Genomic DNA, 21,582 nt, shown 5'->3' with positions numbered 1-21,582 from the left:
TGTGTGTGTGTGTGTGTGTGTGTGTGTGTGTGTGTGTGTGTGTGTGTCTAGTCTTTTCTTTTCTGCTTTCATAAAAGTTGCGGGAGAAGTTAAAGGTCGGGGAGCCCCGGCCCCAGCCATTGTGAGGCGGCCGTGGTATTGGAAAGTCGTGCTCCAGGTGTGCCGCGCCTTTGTCTCGGTGATTTTCAAAACTCCCTTTCAGCCCTGCTTCCCATTAATAACTGCGAGTGCTGCCGGCGGAGGCCCGAGACAATGGAGCTATTGGAGGCCAGCTCGGAGTGCACTGACATCTTCTGCAGTGCCTTATTGATTTTATTTTCCTGTTATGAATACGCCGCCCCACTGAGGTGCGGAGGGAAGGGGAGAGGAGATGGAGGGTGATTTGGGCATGATACCCCCAGACCAGCCAAACACGCTCCTTCCCAGGCGCCAGCCCGCAGCACTTCTCCGAGGCGTTGACCTCTGCCCAGCGGACCCAGCCGGCTGCCCCGCCGGCCACATCCGGCAGCCGCTCAGCTAGGCCAGCTGTTGGCCATCTGGAGGATGGCAGCCTCTGGAGCTGACTGCTGGGGGCTCCAGGTGGAGAGAGAGGAGACGGACCTGGGAGCCCACTTGATGGTTTCTGCCCTCTCAAGGATGCAGGCCTTTTTAGGGACGGTGTCAGGCTGTGCCTCAGGGCTTTGGGCCCCGCCAGGCGAGGGAAGTGGCGAGGCCTCTCGGCGAGGGCCCGCCCTGCCCGCACAGCTCCTGCTTTGCTCCCAAGCAGCTCTCACTGGCTGGGCTCCAAACCACAGCACATGGGAGGAAAGGAACCCAGCGTCAGACAGAAAACAACAGCTGGGCAAGGACTGAGCTGAGCAGCTGGGAGGGGACAGGGGCTGAAAGTTCATGCCTATGAGGACAGCCAGCTCCTCAGCACACCTGCCCCCAAAGCCACCTCCAGCCCAGTTTCACACCTGCAGGGCCTTGTTCCGTCAAGCAGAGGTGCTGCTTGCGCCTTGGAATCTTCGGGATGCTCAGGAGAGCTGGGTGTGTGGAGGCAGGGAGGACAGCAGGCAGCAGTGTCTTCCATCCAGGGCGCTGTGGTTGAACTTGGGCCCTGGTGCCTTTCTTCCCTTCTGGCCTAGCTGCCGACCCCCCAGACGCCTGTCCCCAGCCTATTTGTCTAACCCTACACGAGGACCGCATCAAGCGACAGGCAGGCCAAACAGAGGTATCTGCGGTTTCCCTGGTCAACAAGTTGCGTCTTTTGAGCAGCCCAGGGCAGGCTCTTGCCCACAGGGAGCTCACGGGCCAGAATATAATGAATCTGTGGCCTGGACAAATGACTTGAGAATGTCTCTCCCATTGAGGTTGTGGACAGAGGCAGCTTCATGGAGTGGATAAAGACAGACTTTGGAGCCAGACGGCCTAGATTTGAATTCTATTGAGATAGAATAGAATAGAATAGCTTGCTGAGTGACCCTGGATGACTTGCCAAACCTCTCTGGGCCTCACTTCTGTAACACGGGAGTAGGTGGTAGTACCTGCCGTCAGAGCTGTTGTGAGGATTGTGTGAGTTAAAACTCGTGTAAAGTGCTCAGAACAGAGCCAAGCCCGGCAAACAGTCCTATAGAGGTGCTATCGTCGTCACCATTGTCACAGTCACCCAGAGGAGGCCTATGGGACAAGGCCATGCCCCTGTAAGGAAAGGTGATCATTGCTGGCCTCACCAAGAGGAAAAGGTAAGTCTTCAGATAAGAAACAGAAGCTAGGCCCCAAGCAGGCGGGGAGAGGAATTGGGTTTGTGAGTGGTTAGGCCTCAAGCTGACCTCGTGACGTGACCAAGGTGACACGACAGCAAGATGGGCTGGAGGGAAGAGGGCATCTAGCGGGCCTCAAACTGAAACTGAGTCAGCACCACCTGGTGATAGATGACGGAGGGGAGGTGTGTTAAAGCCTTTGTCAGCCTTGGGCCCTTTCCTCCAAGAAAGCCCAGTATCTACACAGGGTCAAGGCCCCCCTCTGGTGGAAGACTGGGGGAGACAGCGAGCTGCATGGAAGCCAGGATCAGGGCTGTGTGTTCCTCTTCCTTTTGTGTGTTCCTGCTGCCCCGCGTCTAGTAAAGGCTGCTTGAATGTACTGGCCTGGCTTCCTTACTGAAGAGTCTAGTGCCCCATGTGAGCCCGAGCCACCCCTGAGGACTCAGGGAAAGGTCCGCAACAAGGTAACAAGTGTCAACACTGTCAGGCCTTAGCATCCCCACTGGGCTGGGCGTGGAGCAGGCTGAGTGTCACATGCTCTGGGGGCTGCGGGCGTCTCCAGGGCGGGGGGCTGGCTATGCTCCCAGCAGCTAGTTGCGGGCGTCTCCAGGGCGGGGGGCTGGCTATGCTCCCAGCAGCTAGTTGCGGGCGTCTCCAGGGCAGGGGGCTGGCTATGCTCCCAGCAGCTAGTTAGGCAAGTGATGACAAGTCTTTCTGTCACTGCTGCCTTCAGGCCTGAGTTGATCTTTTGGCTTCTTCCTTTTTCCGGGCCCTGAGGATTTCTTGCATGTTTTAGATGAAAGGCCAAAAGGCCATTGGACGAGCACAGACTCCTGGGCCACTGAGGCATGAGGAGGGCCTGGCCAGATGCACACACACACACACACACACACACACACACACACACACACACACCCCACACACTCTGTCATTGCTCAGACCAATAAACTGCTTCCCTGGGGCCTAGATCAGCTCTTGATCCTCTAGGACACAAATTCCCAGAGCCCAGGAGGAGTAGAATAACCATGCCACACAGCCCCTCTATTCTGTAGATCAGAAGAGTGAGACTTGGGACTTCCCTGGTGGTGCAGTGGTTAAGAATCTGCCTGCCAAGGCAGGGGACACGGGTTTGAGCCCTGGTCCGGGAAGATTCCCACCTGCTGCGGGGCAACTAAGCCCGTGTGCCACAACTACTGAGCCTACGCTCTAGAGCCCGCGAGCCACAACTCCTGAGCCCACGTGCCACAACTACTGAAGCCCACATGCCTAGAGCCCGTGCTCTGCAATGAGAGAAGCCACCACAATGAGAAGCCCGCGCACCGCAACGAAGAGTAGCCCCCACTCGCTGCAACTAGAGAAAGCCCACGTGCAGCAACGAAGACCCAATGCAGCCAAAAATATAATTAATTAATTTATTTATTTATTATTTTTAAAAAAGAAAAAAAACAGAACCTAATATTTAAAAAAAGAAGGGTGAGACCTGGAGAAAGAAAGACTTGCAGAGGTCACCCAGGGAGTGAGAAAGAACCAGGCTGGACTGGCTCCTTTCCCCCCCACCAGGCTGCCTGGTATAGTGCATTCAGCATGGTAACCAATACTGCAGCATTGTTATAGTAACTTTTCCCATCCTCTCATCCACCTAGCTGGCAGCAAACACTGAATTTTGGCAAGAAAATGGGTATGTATATATATACATCTTGTGTTTTACGCAGAAAAATTTAGGCCAAAGATTATGTCAATTCAACATGGCACAGCTGCTGAGAGCTTCAAGCCCTTGAGTCAAACAGAACTGGGTTTGAATCTTACCTCTGCCATGTAGGAGCTGCGTACGTCTCTAAGCCTCAGTTTCTTTGTCTATAAGATGGGAATGATAATAGTATGTTTCTCATGGAAATGTTGTGAGGATTGGTTAAATTAATATGTGTAGAAAAGCATAGAACAGTACCTCACTTGTTAAACACTCAATAAAAGTTAATTTTAAAAAGGTAAATCAGAGACGGGGTCCGACCAAATATCCATACATTTGGGGGAGACCAGTCCGCCTGTTGGGTGGAGCCAGTAGGCTAAAGGGAAGCTCATTGGATATTCCCACCGCCACCCCTGACCCCGGCACTCTGGGCTCCAGGCAGTCATGGCTCCATGGGGAGGGTGCCGCTGAGAAGCAGAAATGAGACTCGGCAGCCAGGCCTGTTTATGGGACGGAAAGGAAGCACCGCTGCCCTGCAATTGCTGCTGCATGAAATTTAAATTATTCTCAGCAAACCTGCTTGACAGATGAAACAGAAAAGGGATGGCTTCATAAAATGCAATTTTGTTCTCGAAAGAATGGACTTTGCAGAATCCTCGCTGATGTCTGTGAAATGTATTGGGGGCTTTTTCTCCTTGTGGTCAGGAGCATTCATTGCCTGATGGGAGCTGAAACATTCCCATCGTTCCCTGAAGCTAAGCCCTTGAAAATAAATCTGGGCCGGGAAGAGAGAAACTTAGCCCGTGTCACAGGCCCAGGGAAAACCGAAAGGGGCCGTGGAATCTGCACGCTCCATCCTCAGAGCACCAAACACCCAGATTTTTTAATTTATGGGCATTTGGGCCTTTCAAGGGGAATGTCTGTCATCATAGCAATGACCCTGGAGACAACGTCTTCCTCGTGCACCCTAAATTCTTTGGAGAATTGTTCCTCTTGGGGGAGATGATCTGGGGTTTCTATGGAGAATCATGTGAATGACCACAAGGCCCCATGCAGCGGGGTCCCCCCCTCTCCTGTGATTCCGGGGGGTCCAAGAATGGATAAAGGCGGCTTTTGCACAAAGTGAGAAGCAGACCTCTCTTTCCTCTTGTATTCACATTGAAAACCAAAGGCTACTGAGTGGGCTCAGTTGGGAAAATCACTGAAGCCCCTTTTGTAGTGCATTTCCAGACTGTGCGTGCTTCTCTCTAGAAGGCTCTTTCTTGCCCCATGAATGAGAACTTGTGGTCTCCCTTGTGATACATTATCAGGCACTGATAATGCATCGTAAGACAACTTGTGCATGTTCGTACCCAGCGAATGGGTTGTTTTTGTTTGTTTTTTCGCGTACGCGGGCCTCTCACTGTTGCAGCCTCTCCAGTTGTGGAGCACAGGCTCCGGATGCGCAGGCTCAGAGGCCATGGCTCACGGGCCTAGCCGCTCCGCGGCATATGGGATCTTCCCGGACCGGGGCACGAACCCGTGTCCCCTGCATCGGCAGGCGGACTCTCAACCACTGCGCCAGCAGGGAAGCCCCAGCTAATGGGTTTGACCTGCACTTTAAGTGGCAGCCACAGTTTGGGTTGTATCTCATTGACTTAAAGCCTATCCATTGGTCACCAAGTGTATGCAAAATTGAAAAATGTCATGATTGACCAAGCATCCATGTCAAAGCCTACAGTTTGGGGAGGGTGAACCTGAGTGGCTTGAATTCTTAGGTTTCTGATTCAGGGGGCAAAAAGAGGGGAGAAGGTTATATAAATTCCCATGTTTGTAAGGGATGAGCCATAGTCTGGATGAAAGGTAGCTGTGAATTCCAAAGGAAGGTTGTGAAAAGATGTGCTTGATTGGAGCCAGTAGGGTATATACGTTAGCTTTTGCTGCATAACAAGCACCCCCAAATTTAGTGGCTTAAAACCATCCCAGTTCTGTGGGCTGGTTGCCAGTTCTGGGCTGGGCTGGTCCCTGCTGGGCTCTCTCCTTTGTCTGTGGTCAGCTGAACGGTGGCTAGTGGCTGGTGGATGATCTAGGATGGCCTCACTCACACATCTGTGCTTAGTGGGCCGTCAGCCAAGATGTCTCCGTTCTTTGTGTGGCCTGTCACCCTCCACACCGCTGTCGCAGGCGTGTTCGCATGAGGGGCTCAGGCCTCCGGGAGCAGCAAGCGGGCAAGGCTTGGTGCACAAGCGCCTTTCTAGCCTCTGCTTGAGGCACATTTGCTAAAATCCTATTGGCCAAAGCAGTCACATGCCCAAGCCAGATTCAAGAAGTGGGCAAAACAAAAAACCCTGCCTCTGGCTAGAAGGTGCCACACCACGTTGCGAAGGGGCAGACATGCAAGGATGGGAAGCACTTGTGGTCATTTTTGCCATATGCCCCCCAGTGTTGCCAGCACACTTGTTTAGACACAGTTATTCACCCTCTAGCTTCCGGCCAAGGCTCGCATGCCGCAAACAGAAGGAACAGGATCAATCTGATCAATCGGTCAATCAATCTACACGGCCTGGTAGACAGAATCAACAGGGGACAGTTGTGACTTACACGCACCTGGGTGACACACATGCCATCCACACCCAGAGCTGCCCAGGGAGGTCTGAAAGGAGACACCTGGCGAGGATCGTGCTGCCAGGGAGAAGGCAGTGCGGCTGGCCCCCAGGGAACCTTGTAGGGTACTAGCCAGGACTTGGACCTTAGTCCTAAAGGCTCCAACACTTGATCCCGTCACTGCCCCAGAGTTGGTGGGACTGGGACACTGCTGTTCCCGGGACATTCACAAGGACAGATGCTAACCTACTGATTCAGAATCAAAAATCCAACCCAAGGAGACCACTTTCATGGACTTTGCGCAGTGACTCTCTCCCTGTGAGAGTCCACACAAGAAAAGAAATTTAGACCGGAAGACTTCCTGATGAGCCTGAAATCAAGAAAGGGAGCCAGTTATAGGATGCACATATTCAGTAGCTGCAGATCAGACCGAGTCCTGGCTCTTTCTCCTTAAGAGGATAAATCCCGTGCCATTCCCCAAAAAGCCCTTGGAAAGGCCTCTTCTTAAATTAAATTAGGTTTTCTGCAAACAGCATCATTCAAGATGAACATAAATCTACTTCTTATTCAGTTTTAATGGTTTTCCCTGTTTCATTTAATTACTCATGTTGCAATCAAACAATTTTTTTTTTATTGCAGAAGGACAGTATTTCAGCTACATTATGGGTTAAATAGGCTTTGGAGAACTAGCCTGGGAATCTCATCACCATTTATAACATTGTTTTTTTATAGGGAAAGTATGTTCCAAAATCTAAACAGCCAAATTACAAATGAACTTTCAGAACCCAACCCATTTTTAACTGGAAACTGTCTGTAATACTAAAAATAACTCAGGGAAACAAACATAAAAAGGAGAGTTGAACGCCCCTCGCCCCTCGGTATCATTTGTTCGCCATCAGCATCTACAGATTTAGTTTCGTTTCAGCGAGAATTTCCTCCAAACCCAGACAGACTCTATCCCTATTTTATTCACTGTCATGACACAGGCGGCCACACTGGCTTTAGTCCTCCCAAAACGTCATGCCACTGAGAAGAGTCATGGTGGAGTCCCTGCAGAGCTACACTGTTGGAAAGTAGCAGATTATCAATGTTTCAACACCACATTCACTGCCCTAAAATGAAGGCTTAGGAGAACTCTCTGTGCAGCTCTGCTGCCGTGTCCACTGGTCCAGGTGTATTCATTTGCATTGGGAATCTGCATCTTTAGAACCTGTAGGCAGGAAACCTCATTTTCCTCTGGCAAATAGCCGTGAGAACTCAGCAGAGTATCAGTATGCATTCAGAGACGCCTTCCACATGCCTTTCCTTTTGATCAGGGTAGGGGTCCTGCCTTCCCAGTCTCCCCTCTCCTGATGCTTCATGGAGAAGACGGGTGAATACTTTGTACCCTCTGGAGCCATGACAGGAGTCCTGGGAGCTGGGAGAGAAGCAAGGTGCCCACTCCGATCACAGAAGGCCAGTATTCAGCACGTCCCTCTCTTGACTTAAACTGCTGGCTGATGCCTGCCATGGTCCCTTAAGAAAAACACTCTTCTGTCACCACATGAGCCTTTTCTTGCCAGACCTGCTCCGGAGGCCCAGACAGCTCAATCAAGCTTGCTGTCCTCTCTTGCTCCCGGAAGGCCACAAGGGTTTCCCCATGGCCCCTCCCTGGGCTGCCAGCAAGTATAGTGCTTCTTGCCCTGCTCAACTCAGCCCCAGACTCTGGCATTGAATACGATCCAGACTCTTGACCTACTCCTTAAAGAATTCCTTCACCAGGTGAGAAGTGGCCGTAAAGCCATCAGGCTAGGGGATAGGAGGTAGGAGTAGGGAGGTAGAATGGCCAAGCCTGCAAGTGAGTCAGGTAGCCCTCACTGGGGGCGGGCAGAAGCTGGAGAACCACTCCAGGCTTGACAAAACAACCTTCGAGGTCTGTCCTGGGCGTTGCTGGCTGTCTACCCAGTCTCAGTTCTGTTCAGGTGTCCATCACCTCCCATGCTTAGGGGAAGTGAACCCTAGTACCCACTGGGATTATGATGATTCAAAACCAGGCGTGGAGATGTAGAGAATGGACTTGAGGACACAGGGAGGGGGAAGGGTAAGCTGGGACAAAGTGAGAGATTGGCATGGACATATATACACTACCAAATGTAAAATAGGTAGCTAGTGGGAAGCAGCCACATAGCACAGGGAGATCAGCTCGGTGCTCTGTGACCACCTAGAGGGGTGGGATAGGGAGGGTGGGAGGGAGATGCAAGAGGGAGGAGATATGGGGATATATGTATGCATATGTATAGCTGACTCACTTTGTTATAAAGCAGAAACTAACACACCATTGTAAAGCAGTTATACTCCAATAAAGATGTTAAAAAAAAAAAAAAAAACCCAGACATGGTAATCCCCTTCCCCTTCCGCATCATTGGTTTAGGAAGGGTCCCCAATTCTGGCCAGTGCAACATGAGGATAATCCTATCTGGGGGCTTTGGGAAAGGTTTTCTTGCTTCTAAGGAAGCGTCACAAGAAAGAAGAAATCCTTCTTCCTCTGGACGCTGTCGTGTCTGGACTTGATGCCTTGAACTGCTATAGTCATCATGCTACAAGCCTCAGGATGAAGCCAACACACAGGAATAGAAAAAACAAGAGGATTCCAGAAATATGGAACTAGAGCCCTGTGCTGCATCCCTACCTTCCTCTGGGCTTCTGTTACCTGAGATAATGCATTTACTGGTTGTATAAAAAAATGATTTTTAAAACTGCCTCCACTGCACAGACAGCTCCCAAGCTGGATGCCTTCTTCCATCTCCTGGACCTCACCCGGCACACTGACTTGCTAAACATGGCTGCAGCAGCCTTTGTGAGTACCCTCTACCTATTATTCGTTTATTTCAGCTCACTGCTGTGTACAAGGATTCTGCTCTCTATTGCTTCCCTGAATGCCAACCCCATTGGCGTAGCTTATGACCCTCACACTTCACGGGACCAGGTTTCTGTCCAAGGGAAATCCACCAACACACTGGAGTGCCTGAGCCATGGGTCATTTGAGAGCTTCACCCCCGCCACCCACTTCAGCCACAATCGCCAAACATGAGAGGTGCTCTCATACCCCAGGGCCTCTGCACTTGCCACTGCCTCTTACCAGAATTTTCATTCCCTCTCTTGCCTGCCCAGAAATATTCCTGCTCATCCTACAACCGACACCCTAAATGTTAACACCTCTGTGGTGAAAAAAAATGCTATTCTTTCTTTCTCTCCCATGACACATTTCTTTATGTCCCTGTAAATAACTATAGCATATGGTACTTATCCATTTATTAATATGTCTCCTTCTAGGCTGTGAACTCCATAGGAATAAGGCACATGTGATACCAAGCATATAAAGTTTCTCAATAAGTGTTTGAGGACAGAATGAATAAATTTATGCATATGAATATTTATTCATTTATTTAGCACCTACTGTTGGGGTAGGGAGGATGAATGCCTTTGACGTCATCTTTACCTACGCCTTATCTGTGTGGTCGATGAGTCTTCAAAAAAGAGTAATTTCTGTGGGTGCCTATGATGAGGATGAAGTTGGGGGCTGCATGTGAGCCAGACTGAAGCCCTCATGGGCTCACTCTCGGGACCTGTATGCAGCTAACAGAGCCACACTGGCAGCACAGATTTTCCACATGGAGGCCTTTGCCCTAGGTCCTGCGCCTCTTCCCATCTCTCCCAGAGCATCTGGAGTCATGGGATCACAGCATCATCTCTCAGCTATTAGTACCTCCTTGGGAATTTTCTCCCATTTGCCTGTAATTCTCTGCACCCTTCACATTTGTTTATTTCATTTAAGGCACTTGTGTAGTCATTACTTTGTTCCAGGCACTGCTCAACATTAACTTTTTAAATCCTCATCACAGCCCTCTGAGGTCATTATGACAACCACCGCTTAGAATGAAAAAGACCAGGTGACTTACCCACAATCACTCAGCAGGGCTGGGACTCACCCCTGGGCAGTCCAGCTCCAGAGTCCAGGCATCTAGCTTGGACAGGCCCCACCCAGACAGTCCTCAGTGAAATCTGTTGAACGAGCAACTGGCTGAACATCTTCCCACTGACATCTTCCCCAGGTGTTAGCGGCATCTTCTAAAGAGATAGTATGGGCTCCCCACTGAAGCAGCTGAGCTCATCAGCGTTTGAAACAACTGCAGATATCAGGCCCAAAGCGAGTGTAGGATTCCGTCGTCCTGCCCCACACCTCCCAGATGTGACGGCCCGACCTCCTTCCCTTAACAGCCAGGCCATGTGGGAGGTGTAGACACTGCTCAGATGCAGGATCTTGGGGACCACTGAGCCACAAGGCCACAACTTCTCTCTCTTTCTCAGGGTTTCTTGTTTTGGTCCACAACACAGGGCATGGCTGGTGTCCACGTTTGTGGCTACGTTCAGACTGCTTTGACTTGTTCCATCCCAGAAGGCCAGTCTAGATCATCACAACTGCCCTCAGGTATTGCTGGATGGGCTTGGAGCAATACCTACACTCATGGGGGCTCTCTGTCTTGTGGGTGCCTCAGGCGTTCCCCTGGATTTAAACCTAGGCTAAGCACTGGAGATGCCACAGAATCATGGGCTGACCCTTAATATCAGGCAGGATTGAAGCAGCCATGACTTGTGGCTGCCTCCCCTGTAAGCTCAGCATTGCTTTGGGGAACAGAAAGAAGCAGGAAGAGGTCACTGTTTGTTACCGTCCTCTTTCTGGGAGGCATTTCTCCCGGGAATGGGGGGAAAAGCCCCAGGCTGGGGTCAGGAGATGGCATTCAAGGCCGGACTCTTAAGCTCTCCAAGACTCAGCTTCCTTACCTATAATCTGGACACAACAGGGTCCACTTCACTGGACTGTTGTGAGGTCCACATGAAATAGCAAAGCAAGAGTGCTTTATAAACATAAATGCTCTAATTCACAGAGACAGAAAGTAGATTGGAAGTTACCAGGGGCTGGGTGGAGGATGGAGGGTTATTCTTTAATGGGTACAGTTTCTGTCTGGAGTCACGAGAAAGTATTGGATTAGTGGTGACGGTTGCACAGCATTTTGAATGTCATGAATGCCACTGAATTGTATACTTAAAAATGGCAAAAATGGCCAATTTTATGTCATATGTATTGGACCACAGTGAAAAAAAGTAAAAATAAATAAATGCCCCGCGGTCAAAAGAGAGAGAGGAAGTATCTGTGTAAATCCAGGCAGAGCTGACTCATCATGGAACTTCCTTTATTAAGAGAAATGGGAGTGCCAATCATGGTGGCTGGAATGGAGACCAATCAAATGATGGCACTCAAAACAGACCGACATGGGCTTGATTAAAATGTAGGGAAGAACCCCTGAGGAAAGGGCGGGAGGGCGGCCTGGGTGACGGCGGGGTTGGTGTCATGGAGGAGCCCTGTCCTGCCTCACACGGCAGCCTGGGGAAGATGCCGCCCCCCCAGCTGCAGCAGGTGACTGCCAACCACAGCAGAAAGGCCAGGCCCTGGAGAAGGAAGGTCCTGGGGGATGCTGGAGCCATGGAGGGTGTATTTGTGGTCATTTTCTCCAGCACTGGAAGAGCTGGGGCTGCAGGTGAAGACTCAGCTGTGCTGTGTTCAGCAGCGGTTATAAATCTCGCCGGCAGCGAGGGTGCTCTCCACGCCAGACACACGGACTTCCCTGGCACAAGCGTGCACCTTCTCTCGTACACTCAGAAGCCATCCTAGGAAGCAACGCAGGACTGCTGGCCAGCCAGGGCCCTAGACATGTCCTTGGAGTCGCTAATGTTTATAGAGCGCTCTCTGTGAGCCAGCCAGGGTTCTAAGTGTATTCGCCCACGTTAACCCACTGCGTCCCACAGCGATTGTACAAGGCGGGCGCCGTGATCATCCTCATTATATAACTCAGCAAGGTGGGCAGTGTTCAGGCTTACACTGCAAGCCTACTGCCGTCCAGCTTCCTGCCTCCTCGTGATGCTGCCGTGATGTGGAGACCAGGCCTGTCGTGGGGCGGGAACAGCCCGGTTCCGATGGTGAGTGCGATCCTGGAAAGGGAGCAGAGGAGTGGGGGAGCCTCGAGCACCCGGCCAAGTGCTGGGGCCTGGCCCGCCAACTGCTCTGCATGGGCACCTCCACTGCATCCACGAGCAGACAGACGCCCCGCTGCCATCGCCTCATGAGTCAGGAACATGCTGAGGGTGTGATTTTTTTGTTCGCTCACAATATTAGGCTGAGGAGAGGATATTGGGCAAAATATATTGTACCCATAATTCATATTAACAAGAATTCGATAGTAGCAACTTGTTATCTGCTGAGATTAGAAGGGAATACTGTGAATATTGTGTTATAAAGGCATTAATGAGGCGTTATGCATTAGATTCCATTCCACCACATCGTGTTCCTTGTAAATAACTGAGGAAGAAACTGGTGCTCAGAATTTGGGTTTATCCATTTTTGAGATCCCAGCCGTTCCCTCCACAGGCTGATGGGGCCGCCTTAATCTGACAGCTCACACAGCTATAGGGAAAGTCTGCACGTGGCTGGTCCGAAGCCGCCATAAAAGGAGAATTACACTTCTGAAAAGACTCTTCCTCCCAGCAGAAATCCGTAACTGCCACATCCAACACTAGACACGGTTTTTCTAGCAAAATCTTCCAGAGTCTAGATACTCTCTGTCCCTTTCCTCCAGTCCCTGGAACTCTGGCTTGGCAGCCGGGGCCCAGGTGGGCTCTGGTGGCATCACTGAGTCAGCAGCAGCCTTCCTACCCGATCTCATGCCCGCCTCTAGCTGTCTTAGTGGCAGAGATCTGAACACCCATACATCCAGGGTCAGGCAGCCAGTCGAGCGCCGGCCACTTCAGCCCTGGTGGAGTGAGCCCTGGCCAGCAGCACCCGTCTCCCGTGGGCCTCTCAGTCCTGCTCCGCCATCCCGAAAGATCCGTCACCTGCTGGCTGTACCACCCCTGGTGTCTCCACATGGCCCTGTGAGGGATAAATGGGGCTTCCTGGCTAATGCCAAGTTCGATCATTTGCTATCAAAACCAAGAACGTGGCTTGGAGCAGTGGAGTGGCTGCCCCCAAGAAAAATCTGAAAGGAGAGCAGGGGAGGAAGCCCCGAGCACTTGCCCCAAGTGCAGAGCTGGGCAGAGCTGGTGGACATTCATCCCGTGTCTCTGGCTTTGTTCAGAAGCCCCTCCATAGCTGACCCTGCCCCATATAGGGACTCTGGGGGCTGAGAAATTCTCCTGTGACCGCTGCTAAGTTTGTGGGCAGTTCTGAAGCAGCTGGTCACTGGTAAATGAGCGACTCCCCTTTATCGTTAGTGGTGTTGTTTCAGGATTTCAAGTTTGACGTCTGTTGGATGGAGTGCCTGGGGGCGACTGGAGAAAGGAGGTGGATGTGCAATGAAAGAGGCAGTCAGGGCCAGATGGTTTTTCACATGGAGCGTGAAATGGTCAGTTGGTTAGCCAACCACATTAATCATTCCTAGTCGGGACACCCGATGTATAAGCGCACCAGATATAGAAGTACTTGACACACCTCTGTGCGAGCACAGTGATGGGATAAGGAGCCCAGACTCCAGTTTCACACTGCCTGAGTTCGAATCCCGACTCTTCTGCTTTCTAGCTGTGTGATTTTTAGCAAGTTACTTACCCTCTCAGAGCCTGGTTTCCCCTTCTATTAAAAGGGATAATAATACAATCTACTTCATTGGGTTGTGGAGGAGATTAGATGAATTAGTAATGCAAGTGTCTGGTGTCTATTACACACCCTGTAGGCATGATCTGTTATTATGACCATGGTCTTCATTGTGTGGCCTCCCTTCTCTGTTTCTCTCCCTCTAGAATGCGGGTCCTTGAGACGAAAGATCCTGTCTTCTTAGGTTTTGCATTGCTAGCACCTCACACTGGCCTGCTATGTGCTCAGTAAATATGTGTTGAATTATTAAGTTGAATTGTTCGAAGAAGGTGTAGTCGTGGAAATTCGCTCGTTTTACAAAAAACATAGTTGTGCACTTTTGAAAATCGTCTTCCACCTTTCCACGGTCATATATTCTCATTTCAGAGAAGGGCCATGACTGCCTCTAGTTCTTCATGTGGCATCTCCATGATTGTAGCCAATAGCTACAAATAAATCAATGCGTTTTGAAATACGCTAGCTCCTCACTGATTCAAGGGGTCCCAAAGCAGGGCATTTTACAAAGCAATTACTGTGCTTCCCTGAAATGAAAAATCATCTCCTGCATTTGATGATCTCAAATCCAGAACCCTGTGCCCTGAATGGTCCTGGGCTCCAGCCCACTTTCTGTTTGTGGGTGGTTGTGGTGGCAGTTGCGTTTTTGTTGTGGTGGTGATTGTTCTTTTGTTTTTTAAACCATTTATGGAGGTCCAGGCACCATGCCAAGAGCTTAACATGTTTTGCCTCCGTTCTTACAACAACTCCACGTGGGCCCACCATTATCCCCATTTTACACACGAGGAGACAGAGTTTCAGAGCCTGGGCAACTTGCTCATAAGTGCTAGAAATGGGATTTGAACTCAGACCTTTCTTACTTCAAAGCTCATGCCTCTGACTCCCAATCCTTTTCCCTGGATGTCTGCCCTTAGATATCTGCCAGGAGCCTTAAATATAAAATGCCCAGAATTAAACCCCACCTCCTCAGCCTCAAACTCGTTCCTACCTCTGGAACTCCTGGCTCAGGGCCAGGTCCACCACCTACGCAGCTTTGTAAGCCACCGTGTCTCTCCCCCGCCATCTGCATCCCATCACCTCTCCTCATCATCCCCATCAATCACTGCCCATCAGGCCCACCTTCAGATGTTTCTCAAGTCCACTCATTTCCCTCAGTTTCCACTTCCACTGCCATAGTCCAGGCCACATCAAATCTCACCTGGGGATCAGAGACAGCCTCCCTGCCCATGTACCTGCCTCCAGTCCACCCACTCCCTCTCATCCATTCGCGCCACCACTGCACATCTGATCTTGTCACACCTCTGCTTTTAAAAGTGCAATTAGGTCTTCCCTGGTGGCGCAGTGGTTGAGAGTCCGCCTGCCGATGCAGGGGACACGGGTCCGTGCCCCGGTCCGGGAAGATCCCACATGCCGCGGAGCGGCTGGGCCCGTGAGCCATGGCTGCTGAGCCTGTGCGTCCGGAGCCTGTGCTCCGCAGCGGGAGAGGCCACAACAGTGAGAGGCCCGCGTACCGCAAAAAAAAAAAAAAGTGCAATTACCAGGAATTCCCTGGCAGTCCAGTGGTTAGGACCCGGTGCTTTCACTGCCCGTGCCGGCCCTGTTCGGGGAACTAAGATCCCGCGAGCCACGAGGCACAGCATAAATAAATAAACAAATAAGAGTGTCGGTACCCCAAACTGGCCCTGAAGATAAAGCGGCTTAAGGCCCTTGGTGACCCTACCTCCACTCACCTCACCAAGCCTCGTCTCTCACGTCTGCACCTCCACCTGCCTCGTGTCCCACATTTCAACCCAGCGTCACCTACAAGCCCCAACTCTGATGCAGGTGAGCTCGGCCAGGGCATGCATGTGGGCCTGTGGGACCAAGTGAGGAAAAACACAAACTGGAAAGAACACAAGCCTTACACTTAAAGATAGGCAGCCTTGGGCTCATATCATGGGTAAGTTGCTTAACCAATCTATAGCCTCATTTTCCTCATCTGTAAAATGGGGACAACAACAGTACTACCTTACAGGAGTTGTGTATGAATTTGGGAAATTACAGGTAAAAAAACCCTTGCCCATCACTGGGCAAACAGGAAGTGCTCAGTAAATGCTGGAGGTGGTAGTGACAGTGTGTAAAATACGAGTTTAGTTTTACAGAGAAATTCCTGGGGGCTAATTTTTTTAGAGAAATGGACTCTCATCTGAGAAAATACAAAGTGTGAGCATTTAAACCCTGACGTCTTGCTGGTTTCTCCCATGTTCTTCAGAGGGAGCCAGACACCTCTTGCCTCGTGGGGCAGCTTGAGTGAAACTCTGGCCTTTTAGTGTATGTGCTTGGTCCCCTCCTGGCCCCCAGCATCCGGCCTGTCTGCCTTCCCACATGCGGGACATTGCTGGAATTCTCCCTCCTGCAGTCATTGAGCAAATGTGCCCACTTTGTTTACTGAGATGGTTCTGTGGCCCAGCCATTTGGTATGGACTTTTGTGAAGGCAGTGTCCCTCCCGTCGGGGCATCCCATTTGTGGTGAAGGACACACCAGTCACAGGCAGTGACAGCCCATCAGCGTCCCCCTGCAGCCACCCCTGCCTAGCTCAGCGCTGAGGGGCTGACAGCATCACCGTGCGTTTAAGCACTGGTGTTCGCCTTTGAAAAACCCTCCCAAGACACAAGCGCACTCATTAAGCGGGTTGAGTCTGATGACCTAAAGGGTAGCTTGTCTCGCAGCCCCTCCTGTCCGAGTCCAGCCCTCGGGCCGCTGCCCCGGCCTCGCTTCCCTCAGACGCCCAGCCAGAGTCAGGAAACCAGAGGCCTCACTCAGAAGTAGCACCACCGCCTCCAGGCTCCCATCTCCTGCAGTCTGCTCACCGGGGCGGCCACAAAACGAGGAAGAAAACTCTTTTTGGACTGGAAGAATAGGGCTGCTGCTGTTTTATGGTGGTGTGGTTTACGGTTTTCAAACATTTTAATTAGTTTCATTTTCTAATATAAACGCACCCTGATGTTTTGCACAGGAAGGGCGCGGTTCTTAAAATCTCAGGAATAAAATAGGAAAGTGACCGGTTGGCTGTTAAAGCGTCACACTCAGATGTGTTCTTATTATTGCTGTTATTTAACGTTTCTAAGCACCCGCCCTGAGCCAGGAGTGGTGGTGGGGTGTGGAGGGCGAGAGGCCCGATGCTGCCTCCATCTCAGGGTGGTGACTTGGGGGGCTTCCTGGGGACTGGCAGTGGCTTTCACCGCTGCTTGAGCCGGCCCTGCCCCACAGGGAGCTTCTCGGGGTGCCAGTCAGCCATCTGTTTTGTGATCTGAGAACACAGCTGGGGGATCTGGGCTTGCTGCCCCAAACCTGTGCTATGCTCACTTGTGAACCTGCCGAGATTTCCCAGCCCCGCCAGGCAGGGATTTGAGCTATCTGTTAAGAACAGGCCTCCTCCGAAAAAGACCCGTCTCATCTGTACAACATTTGAATCAATGAGAAAGCAGAGTTAGAAAGACAGGACTTTAATTTCAGGGCCCCGTCTGTGAAGTGGGTTGAATAGTAGCCCCCCAAATTGTACGTCCATCCAGAACCTCCGAACGTGGGCTTATTTGGAAACAGAGTCTATATAGATGTAGTTAAGGTCAAGTTCTCAAGACAAGATCGTCCTGGATCGGGGTGGGCTCTAAATTAGCAATGAGTATCATTTTGAGAGAAAGGAAAGGGAGCTTTGACACTGGGAGGGGATGGCCGTGTGAAGACAGGCGGAGATTGGAGTGATGCTGCCACAACCCAAGGAATGCCCGTGGCCAGCAGAAGCTGGAAGGGATGAAAAAGCATCCTCCCTTAGAGCCTTCAGAAAGAGAGCGGCCTGCCGAAACCGTGCTTTCAGACTTCCGGCCTCCAGAGCCGAGAAAGAATGCATTTCTGTCATTTAAACCACTCAGCTTGTGGTAATTTGTTGTGGCCGCCCTAGGAAACTACTACACTGCATGCAAGTCCCTCTTCCCCAGATCTCCTTAAAGAAAGCCCACCCGAGCGGGGGCTGGGTTCTTTGCGTAGTCTGCCCTTGATGCTCAGAGTTTAATCCTGGAGCAGGATGGCCTACTGACCTCCTCTCCGCCAAGTTGAAATGAAACACCATCACACCTTTTTCCTCGATGTCAAAAAATGTTTCGATAAGCTTTCTACTTACCACCCGCCTGCTGCCTGTAACATATGGGCTCCAATTTGGAAAACTTTCAAAGGGCAGTTAAAGTGAGCCGCTCGGGCCCTCCTCCCCCTCACAACCTACGGCAGTGTCCCCTCGGAATCTGCAGGCAACGGGGCACATTGACGTGTGTTGGTGTCTACAAAATAGGTACGGATGTGTGAGTGCGGGGCGAGACTTTCACTGTGGCCTGCATGTAATGTGAGCCTGCGTCGGGTCTCTTGTTTAGCTGGAGTAAGAAAATGGGAATGGACAGGCTCTGCTGGTTATTCCTCTGGAAGATCAAGCTCAGAGAGCCATCAAGGAGATTCTTTAAATCAAAAAACGACACCAGTCAAATAAAAGCTCCAAGCGCTAACCGCTCCCCTCTTGTTACCAACTTTAGTTCAGAAGAAAATTCTCTTTGCTGCCGTCTCTGCTCCTCCTTATCTCATTGTAATTGAAAGGAGAAGAATTTGCCGGAGCCGTGGTCTCGGCCACTCCTCATCTTCAAAGGTGGCACTTGGACCGTGTTATTTCTGGCAGATCATTTTACACAACTACAGGACGGTGCTATAATCCAAGTAATCCGAGGTGGGACCTCCTTGGGCAGAAGACCTCTCCAAACCCATTTACCTGCTTAGACCCAAATGCAAGCTGTGGCTTATGGGCCTGTTTCAGAAGGCAAGAGATCCTCAGGTCATCAGCCTAGCGGGCATGTTCTGTGTCTTTTCTCCAGCTGTTCCCATGAATCTGGGTATAAAATGAGATTGCAACCCAGCTGTTGCTGGCAGCCTAAAGCCCGTAGTGGGGCAGGCGTCACTGCTGCTCCAAGGATATTTATTCTTCAACCCCTCGGGGATCGGAAGCAGAGCTGTGCTCTCTGGAGGTTAGGGTGGCAGGAACTCTGGGAGTAGAGAACCTACGTTTGGGAAGCATTGGCTCTGCCCAGGGGTGTTCACACTGGTATCTTATGTCTGGGAAGTGATTTAACGGACTCAGGTTTAATTTCTTTGGAGGAACATCTGAACCATTTCGGCTAATCACGTCCCTCCAAGCCTTTGGTGACGCTGCAATTCCAGATGGGCAGTGCTGGAGGCACGGAGGCTGGGGGTTGACCGTGGGGGACAGAGGAAGTCAAGGGTGATACCACTTGGTGTGGAAAGTTATACTTGGCCTCAAACAAAGAGATTAAGTGGAAGATGCAGACGGTGGTGCCAGACCCCACTGTAGGAAATGGCCGTCAGTGGGCACAGATGCGCAGAGGGAGGGCAGGGTTCCTCAGGAAGGCCAAACAAATGAATGGATGGGCTCCGTTTGCCTCGTCTGCCAGAGACTGCTCCGAAAAACGGGGCTGTTAAAGATCAGGACGTTTCGGGCCTCCCTGGTGGCGCAGTGGTTGAGAGTCCGCCTGCCGATGCAGGGGACACGGGTTCGTGCCCCGGTCCGGGAGGATCCCATATGCCGCAGAGCGGCTGGGCCCGTGAGCCATGGCCGCTGAGCCTGAGCGTCCGGAGGCTGTGCTCCGCAACAGGAGAGGCCACAGCAGTGAGAGGCCCTCGTACAGCAAAACAAACCAAAAAAAAAGATCAGGACGTTTCTCCCAAGCTCTCAGCAACATGGCAGCTGAAATCAGTATAATAAAGGAGATAGATTCCAGGAGGTGGAATCCGTTACTGAAAGATTCTTGGACTCTGGCAATGGCTGCAGCTCACTGCTAACCGGGAGACTTATGTGACAGGATTATCAGTGGTATTAAGCACATTTAGAAGAGAGGATTATACCTATTTCTGGGGCAGTTGCATGCCACCAGGCTCCGGTCTGGCCAGCATGTTAACAGATAGACTGCCGGCTGCACGAAGGTGAATTAGATATTTGCACAGTCACAAGAAGAGGGGAGACGCAGGTGACAAGTTTAATGCTGGGTGGTTAGTTCAAATCCAAGGGAAGGATCTGGTTTGGGGTCTCTGTCCAACCTGAGGAAGCTCCATTTCCACGTCCTCCCTCTCTTCCCCCCACCCCGCACCACCCACACCCCTGGTGGCCTCCCCAGACCTATGGCTCGGTGAACGCCCTCACCGAGAGTAGGGGACCACTCCTAACTGGAGACAGGAGGGCGGAGTCGGGAGGCAGCGAGGGGTGACAGGAAAGAGGCTGTGCCCAGGCCACCAGCCACCCCCCCAGAAGGGGACTTTTACGCATGACCGACTCTTCTCAGGAGGTTGAGGCACGCTTTACTTGGCTTCCTTGGTTAAGAGCTTCTTCAGAGCTTCTAGACACGCTGAGCAGGAACCACAGTGCAAAACCGCCGCAATTTAACAGGGCATCTAATTAAAAGGAGTGACATGAAGGGCCTTTTCTTCCTACTCTGGGTTTTGCTTCTTTCTGTGCAGGGTTCAAAAGTCTGACAATCTGTCTCCACAGGAGAGAGATTACAGTTAGACCTGGCAAAGCTCCGGAGAATATGCTGTTGGGAGCAGTTTCTCGGTGGCCTTTCGGAGGGCGGCTGTGATGTGGCCTGATGGCTCCTCCCGTCTCGGATGTTAAAGCCCAGCCGGGAGCCAGGACCGTGCAGGATGCAAGTTGTCTAGGGGTGCCCACACCCCGCCCTGCCCCATCTCACGGATTGCCCAGTCACCCTTGAAGTTGTAAACAGAGCTTAAATTGAATTTGACCTCAGAAAACGTTACTTCTCAAAAATTGTGCTCAAATATACGCCAACATAAAATTCACCATTTTCAAGCGCACACAGTTCAGCAGCATTCAGTACGGTCACGGGGTTTTGCAGCCATCATAATTATCCAGCTCCAGAACATTTGCATCACCCCAGAAGGAAACCCAGGCCCATTCGGCAGGCACTCCCCATCCCCCCGCTCCCTGAACGCGCTACTTTTTTTAAGTAAGGGTAAGATAATAGGATGGCCTCACAGAATGTCCACCCTGCCGACACGGTGGGGGGAAGAAGGGCCTTGTGCTTGGGTGCCCCTCCCCTCCCGGAGGCCGCGTGCTGCACTGCCTGAGCACACCCCGGAGCGCATTTCAGTGGTCTAAACTCTCTCCTGCCCCCTCGGGCGCTGTCAGCGTCTAGCTGCTCTCTGTGACCTCGGCGTCTGGCATAGCAGCTAGCACATAGCAAGCCTCGGCAACATTTGTCAGACAGAAGGATATAAAAACCGGTAATTCGGTAGCCGATATGCTGCTTTTTATTGTTTGGGGACATAACTCTTTGTCCTCCACTTGTCAGACTTTTGAACCCTGCACAGAAAGAAGCAAAACCCAGAGTAGGAAGAAAAGGCCCTTCATGTCACTCCTTTTAATTAGATGCCCTGTTAAATTGCGGCAGTTTTGCACTGTGGTTCCTGCTCAGCATGTCTAGAAGCTCTGAAGAAGCTCTTAACCAAGGAAGCCAGGAGTTCATTTTGTTCTTTTTTTCCTTATTTTCTTTCGAAGACCAATTACTTTTTTTAGACATTTTGCTTTTTGCCTGTGCCATGCGTTGAGATTTGTGTATAGAACAATGTTCCTTTCACAGAGGAGGTTAGTGTGGTGTAGTGGAATCCCCAGGGCCCCCCACTAATCACTTTTGATGGAGTAAGACTTGGAGAATCTATTATTTTGCCTCATAGTCCAAAGAAATGCGCTGTTCTCTCGCCCTCTTACATGGAAAAGTAAGCCACCCGGAGAGCACGGCTCCGGCCCCTCCTCCGCAGCCTCCCCGGGCCACCGCCGAGCCCCCCTCCGCTC

At 51.3% G+C, this 21,582-nt stretch overlaps 1 protein-coding gene across 1 annotated transcript in view; it reads left to right on the top strand.

Annotated features, from left to right (window-relative positions):
• Positions 1 to 21,582, top strand: part of KLHL29 (kelch like family member 29) — a 310,446-nt gene that overhangs the window by 169,899 nt on the left and 118,965 nt on the right. The window lies entirely within an intron of this gene.

Source organism: Aethalodelphis obliquidens, unplaced genomic scaffold (assembly GCF_003676395.1).
Source record: "Aethalodelphis obliquidens isolate GAN/ISIS:26980383/991018 unplaced genomic scaffold, ASM367639v1 scaffold12, whole genome shotgun sequence".
Taxonomy (NCBI): Eukaryota; Metazoa; Chordata; class Mammalia; order Artiodactyla; family Delphinidae; genus Aethalodelphis; species Aethalodelphis obliquidens.
Note: the sequence above shows the minus strand (reverse complement) of the source record. Positions and strands in the feature narration are given on the sequence as shown.